Here is a 7768-nt window from a genome sequence, read left to right on the forward strand (position 1 = left end):
CCTCCGCAGCGCTCTCCTGCGGAGAAGCGGCGGAGGCCGCAGGGGAGCGGGGCGTCCACGCCGGGGTCCGCACCCGGCGCCCTGCGGCCCTTGAACTCTGCCAGGATCTCCGCACATCCACCTGCAGCCCATTCTCGGCTCACAGACTTCTCGCTCGTCCTGACCACCTTGAAGTCCATGCACACCAACGCGGGCGCGCGCACACACACACACGCACGCGCACACACGTACTCTTGCACGGAATGCTTGCGAGGCTTTCTCAGCACTCTGCACCCCCTAGACCCCCAAAGGTCCCCCTCCTGTTAATCATGTCTTTCTTGTCTTTGTCAAGCTCCCTCTGCATTGCATGGCTTTTGCCTTCTCTCTCCTTCTCTACTTACTGCACCTGGTAACTCTCCAGGGAGAAACATGGATGCCTTTCTGGTTCCATGATCTCATAAAGGGAGACACCAGTGGTCTAGGGGATATTTCAATCGGAAATCTCCCGTGTAGAGGAGTGGGGAATGTGTGAAATCCCTTGAGGGGCTGAAAATGAAGCCACTTAAAAATTGAAGACTAGCCAAGTGGGGTGGCAAACGCCTGTAATCCCAGCACTCAGAGGATACAGGCAGGAAGGTCTCCAGTTCAAGGCCAGCCTTGGTTGCATTATCAAGGCACTGTTTTCAAAACAGAAAAGTGGGGAGGGGGCAGGGGAAGACAGGAACAAGTAGCAAGTTGGGAGGGAAGGGAGGAGAAGAACTTTTGACATCATGAAGGATAATTTGGGATCAAGTAGATCCCCAATCCTCACAGGAAAGGGGGTAACAAGAGAGGAAGTGTGGGAGGAGAGGGTGCGTGACTGTGGAGACCCCATCCCGATGTTTGGGCAGCCAATGATACAACTGAGGTGGGGCGAATGGACGGTGGGCGTGTCTTTAACCCCCACCTGGGCGACAGAGAGAAGGACCTTCGGGTTGCATCTTTGACCGCCAGTGACCCCGACCAGCATCTCTCAACCTTTCATTCTCTTGTTCTTTGGATCCCTTTCCCGTTTAAAAACTCAAGGCAGAATTCCTATTTTCTTTACCCACTGAAGCCCTAGGTCCTGGAGAGGAGAGATCTCGCCGTCCCCGCCACCGTGTTTCTTGCCTAGGTCCAGCTAAGCCTCCCGCAGACAAGTCCGCCGGACTGGGGGGGAAACCCAGCGGGCTGCTGTCCGTGGTGCTGAAATGATTTCCATGGAAGTCGGATTGGCTCTGGTCTACCCACCACATAAAATAGGATCTCGGGAAGAGGCCTCTCCTCTAGCTGGGGATAAACAAGGAAGCTTGTGTGGGGAAGGGGGCGGGTCAGGATTCCAAGATTCAGGAGTTAAGAAAGCAAGCAGCAGAACTAGACTCTAGGAGAGAGTCCCTGGATTTTTCCAGAAGAATGGATGAGGGAAAAGGCACTGTGGAAGGCGAGAAGGGTCTAGAAAGGGACAAGGGAGGAAAGGGAGGGAGGCAGGACTCATCCTACTTTGCCCCTCTGATTCAAGTTGAGAAGCTCTGGATGCCCCCAATGTCTCCTCTCCCTAGGCCAGCTCCCACTCTTCTTGCCTCCTACCTCCGGGAAACTATTTTTAACTGTGCAGAACCAAAAATAGCTTGGCAGCAGCTTCAGGCCGTGGGAGAAGAGCTATTTATATCACCAGTGACAGTTCAGAAATAGCAAGCAGGAGGAGGGGGGTGGCTGGCACGCTGGAGAGCTCCTGGCCGCTGCTAAAAATACTGTCAAGTGTGAGTCATCTAGGCCTGGCTGAGTCACAACCCCCCCCCCCCAGGCGGCAGGCAGCAGGAACAGCAGCAAAACAGACTAAGAATGGGAAGCCTGAGTTGCAGTTGGGGAGGGGGGGCACGGCAGTCCACTGGTGATGGGAGAGCAGGCATAGGAGTAAATTGGAAAAGGGGGTTTGGGGGTGGGCTTGGAGGCGGGGAATGTGCAGGAAGAATGGGGGAGAGAGAGAAAGAGCTTCCCAGTTAATACTGCATGAAGCATTCCCAACTATGCACTCAAGAAAGGTTGGGTGATTGAAGGGAGGGAGATAGCTTGTGTGGGTGTCTGTCTGTCTGTCTGTCTCTGTATTGGTGTGAGACTCTGTGTTCTTACATGTCGGTCGGTGAACTTATTTGTCTGGACATGTTTGTATGTCTGTATTTGGGTATCTATCTGCATGTATCTCTGAGGCTAGATATCTAAATCCCTGTCTATCTTTTATTTTTGGTGTTGGTACAAGGACTTGGTCTCTGCCTTGTGCTCTTGCTTGGCTTTTTCACTCAAGGCTGGCACTCTACCACTTGAGCCAGGGCTCCACATCTGGCTTTTTGCTGGTTCATTGGAGATAAGAGTCTCAGAGACTTTTCTGCCTGGATGGCTTTGAGCTGCTATCCTCAGCCTGCTGAGTAGCTAGGATTGCAGGCCTTACACCAATGCCCAGCTATGCCTGTCTTTTCTAAAACCTCAGTTTTTCTTGCCATTCCTGGCGCTTGAACTCATGGCCTGGACACTTCCTGAGCTTCTTTTGCTCAAAGCTAGCACTCTACCATTTGAGCCACAGTGCCATTTCTGTTTTTTTCTGTGTATGTGGTACTTAGGAATCGAACCCAGGGTTTCATGCATGCTAGGCAAGCACTCTACCACTAAACCCCATTCCCAGCCCCTCCAACGTCTTAGCTTATGTTGTTTGTAGTCCTGTGCTGTGCCTCTATAGACTTAAGTTATTCATTTTAAGTGTGTCTGTGTGTCCGTCTCTGTGTGTTTGTGCCCCTTTTGAGTCAACCCTGGGAATCTCCTCTCGGCATCTGATGGAGTGTGAACATGTGGGTGCTTTCTCACACTCAATGAACCCCCGCATTGCTCCCATTGTACAAGCATCATTAGTGTCTGTCCTTCATTCACTTCTCTTCACCAGCATCTTCCGCTCTCACCCCAGCCCTTAGCAAAGGCCTTGCTGTTGCACACAGTCCCTAGTAAAAACAGGGAGAAGAATACTCCCCCTTCTTGAACCATCCTGAATCTTCTCTAGTTTGCAGGAGCAAGTGGTTTTCCATCACTCCATATTTGGGGAGCTGAGAGAAGTGAAGGGCTTTCTTTAGTTCTAAAAAAAATAATTCCTGGTGTGGGCACAGGCATGTGTAGCACGCACATGCACACAGACACACACACAGACACACACACACACAACTGAGAGAATGAGAGAGAAAAATATCAAGGTCCCTTCTTTACTGAGCAGAGCCCGCTCGCATCTGTTACCATGGCAACCCGCCCACTCCTTCCCCGAAAAATCACCAAGAAGAGGTGGTGGCATCGAGGAGGGATTGGCTGATTCCTTTCTTCATTATTTTTTCCGAAAAAGGCCTTTTTATAGCAAGAACAGGCCATGAGATCCCTTGCTCCTGTCTTGCTTAGCTTTATTGGGACCTAAAGGTATAACCTGTCAACTCCCTAGTAGAGAAAAAGAGGTATATCTGTTCCAGAGATTTCCAGGAGAATGACCTCCTTGTAAGGAATTGGAGGGTGGGTGGGGAGTCTGGCTTCTTTAGAACAACATGAAGACTCCTGATGGCTTTTTTGGAAATTTGGAACATGGAACTCTCTCATGACAGAGGGCTAAAGGAGAGGGAGGGTGGAGGTGGGGGACAAAGAGAAAGAGAAAGTGAATGAATGAAAGAATGAATCACCTGAGAGAATTTCAGAGAAGAAAAGATGCTGAAAGATGCGGGCACACATTGGTCATGACACCACACGGGACACGCTGGCTTAGGCTGCATGGTGCAATTGGTGGTGCCCATCACTACTGAACAGCTGTGTCCCAGGGAAGGCAAGGCAGAGGTGAATGCTCCCGGCATTCACCGGTGGCAGGGGTGACACCGGGGGGGTGTTGAAGTTCACTTTTCCTGACTCTAGTCCCAGCCCAAGACTCAAAGGCCTCCTCTAAGACCTGGCCACCAGCCACTGCGGCACATTACTCCCTCCCAGAACTGCAGCCTCCTGCCAAATGGCTGGAGAATGGGAAGGAAGGGATTTCTTGTTTCCTCCTGTGTTTGGTTTGCAATGGAAATGGGGTCATTCAGCACTGGGCATTGGAAAGACAGGCCATGAATGTGACTCTGGTGAGAGAGAGCTCTCCTTCCTGGAAGGCTGGCACCACTCTCAGCATCTATGGGTATAGGGATGAGATGGAGCAGAGAGTTGAAAAGATGTAAGAGTTGCTCTGCTACGTTAGACATATCTTCACAACTAAACTGACCAATGTTCTGTTCATCTGATAGATAGTGGACCCAAGGTTCAGAGGTACACAACCGACTAGTCAAAGTCACATAGCAAGATACTAGCAATGATGAGTTTTAGGCTGCTGAGAGACCAGGATTGTTCTCTCATGGCACATGATAAAGCAGGGGCCTAGATATCTATACACGATGGCCCACATGTAACTTTGTAAATAACGTTTTACTGGAAACTCCACTGGCTATGCTGTGTGTGTGTGTGTGTGTGTGTGTGTGTGTGTGTGTGTGTGTGTGTGTTGGGAGGTGTGTGTGTGCATACATGCCAGTACTGAGGCTTAAACTCAGGGCCTGGGCACTGTCCCTGAGATTTTTTTTCTCAAGGCTGGCACTTCTCCACTTGAGTCACAACTCCACTTCTAACTTTTTGCTAGTTAAATTGGCAATAAGTCTCATGAATTTTCCTGTCTGTGCTGGTTTTGAATCATGATCCTCAGATCTCAGCCTCCTGAGTAGTGAAGATTACAGTTGTGAGCCACCAGCTCCTGGCAGCATTAGTGTTTGTATTTTGTTGTTGTTGGCTGTGGGACTTGAACTCAGTGCCTGGGTGCTGTCCCTGAACTTTTTGCTCAAGGCTGGTACTCTGCCACTTGAGCCACAACACCACTTCTGGTTTTTGAGTGGTTAATTGGAGATAAGAGTCTTACAGGGACTTTTCTGCCTTGGCTGACTTTGAACATGATCCTCAGATCTCGGCCTCCTGAGTAGCTAGGACTACAGGAGTGAGCCACTGGTGCCCAGCTAACAATAGTGTTCTTTAAGGACCAAGACTTAAAGGAGGAGAGGTTGAGGAATCCTTTGGGCTAGCCTCCCGACTAACCTCTAGCCTCTTTTGTAACTGTGCAGATGTGTCCTGCCCCCATATACAGACTATGCTCCCCTCCTGTTTCTATGGCAACAGAAGTTAGAACTGGCAGTGAAGAGCCTAAGCACCCAGTCTATCCCTCCCTGTGCCTTAACCCCAGCCTTTAGGACTGTGTTTTGGAAAACAGGGGCTGACCTTGTGGATAATTAAGCTATTGACAGGAAGCCAAACTTTCTCATGAAGGAAAAAAAGGGTTGTTATAGGATTTCAGGCCCTCTGAATTCCAGTCTAACTAGAACAACAATATTTCTGCATCTAAAAAGGTTAAGTAACTTGTTCCAGGTCACAGAGACAAAATAAGACAAATCCAGAATTAGAACCCAGATTTCCTAATTCCCATTTCTTATTTATTTGATAGGTTTGTGCCAGTACCAAGGCTTGAACTTGGGGTCTGGTTGCTTTTTCACTCAAGGCCGGCACTCTATTTCTTGAGCTACAGTTCCACTTCTGATTTTTTGCTGGCCAACTGGAATGAAAAAAGAGTCTCAAGGATTTTCCTGCCTGGGCTGGCATCAAACTGCAATCCTTAGAGATCAGTTTCCTGAATATTGTGGATTATAGGTGTGAGCCACCGGCACCCAGCTCCCACTTCTATTTCTTTTCCCCCTCTCGAGATGGTTATTTTGAACTTGAATGAATTGGAAATCATGGAAAGGTTTTCTAGTAGATTCTCTGGCACTCCCCCCTCCCGTGTCTGTGGCGCAGCATCTCTGAGCTAGCTCTGGCTAGCGCAGTGCTAACCTGCATCTTCGCAGCCTGTTTTCTTCCAAGTTCCTCTTGTCATTCCTTTACTCCTTAAATCCACAGGCGCAGCGATGCCTTCAGAACGTCTTATCTATTTATGGTTATGAAATCAACAAATCTCATGTAAAGAGGGCTTAGCTGGCACCCACGCATTGAGCCGGTCAGAGATGGAGGAGTGGGTGGAACAGGGAAGGGGGGGGACACAGAGCTGTGGAGTGGGTGGGAGGAGGAGGCTGCAGCCCAGGTGGGCGATGGTGCAGGCGCAGGCGAGGTCTGAGGAGAGCAGCACAGAATGGAGGGCACAGGGAGGCAGGGACCAGCCTTAGGCCTTGAGGCTGGGAAAAGCAGCCCATGGGAGACACTTTCTCATTTTTATTTTTTAGGGGAAGGCCAGTACTGGGACTTGAACTCAGGACCTGGGCACTTAGCATTTCTGCTCAAGACTGGTGCTCTACCACTTAAGCCACACTCTTGGCTGCTTTTGGTGGTTGGTTACCTGGAGATAAGAGTCTTATGGACTTTCCTGCCAGGGCTGTCTTTGAACTTTGATCTTCAGATCTCAGCTTCTTGAGTAGCTAGGATTACGGGGCACGAGCCACTAGCAGGCCTTGCCCTCCAGAGCTGGGGGAGGGGGGACGCCTAGAGGAGGAGACAGATCCTCAGGCATCCATTTGGGGTTGGGGGGGGGGAGGGCTCACAGCTGGAGAACTCCTCCTCAGGCCCTGGAGACAGAGAGGGCTGCCTCCTCTCTTGGCCCCACTCACCCACCAGGCCTGCCTTTTGCATCAGCACCTGTGTCTCCATGTTCTCAGTGGATGGCACCAGGTAGGGCACAGAGCAGGGGCTCAGGGAGGGGAGGCTGTGTCTGTGAGGGGCATCCGAGGGTTGAGCTGAGCTCAGCCTCTGTGGTGATGTAATGGGGGAATCTACCGGCTTGAGCTTGACCTCGCAGAGGCTCTGGTAGCCACTAACGGGGCTTGGCTATGCTAACAGATATGCCTAGTGCAGGCCAAGATGCAACACCGGGGCTGCTGGACTCCAGGAGTTGGGAAGTGAGAGGAGGAGGTGCAGGGTTGGATGCATGGCTCAGTTGGGAGAATACTAGCCAACGGGCAAGAATAGCTGTAGGCACTGAATTTGAATCCTAATCTCAGACCAAAAAGAGAGGGAGGGAGGGAGGGAAGGGCAGGGGGAACACTGGGGCTGTGAGGAGTGACCCAAGCCTGGCACTTATTACCCCTGCAGGGAACCTGGTCTCATATGATGACCCTTTGGTCTTTTCTTTTCCTTCCTTCCTTTCTTTCGTTCTTGCTTTCTTTCTTTCTTCCTTATTTTTTTTGGTTTGGTTGTGGGGCTTGAACTCGGCCTGGGCACTGTCCCTCAGCTCTTTCAGCTCAAAGCTAGCACTCTACCACTAAAGCCACAGCGCCACTTGTGCCTTTTTCTGCTTATGTGGTGCTGAGGAATTGAACCCAGGCCTTATGCATGTGAGGCAAACACTCTACCACTGAGCCACCTTCCCAGCCCCACCCCCCTCTGGTCTTTTCTAGTCACTGGTAGCTTCTTTCTGTCCTTTGCCTTCTCTTGCCCTCCACAGTGCTCTGCCCTCTCCTGGGGCCTTGCCTTTCCCCTGTGCCTAGTTCATTTCATTTTTCCCAATATCAGTTTGAAATCACCTCCTCAGGTCAGGCACTAATGGCTCATGCCTATAATCCTAGCTAGTCCAGGAGGATGAGATCAGAGAATCACAGCTGGAAGCCACCTGGGCAGGAAAGTCTGGGTGAGTCTGATGTCCAATTAACTACCAAAAAAAAAAAAAGCCAGTAGTTGGGCTGGGAAGGTGGCTCAGTGGTAGAGT

The sequence above is a fragment of the Dipodomys ordii genome, unplaced genomic scaffold, assembly GCF_000151885.1.
Source record: "Dipodomys ordii isolate 6190 unplaced genomic scaffold, Dord_2.0 Scaffold54, whole genome shotgun sequence".
NCBI lineage: Eukaryota > Metazoa > Chordata > Mammalia > Rodentia > Heteromyidae > Dipodomys > Dipodomys ordii.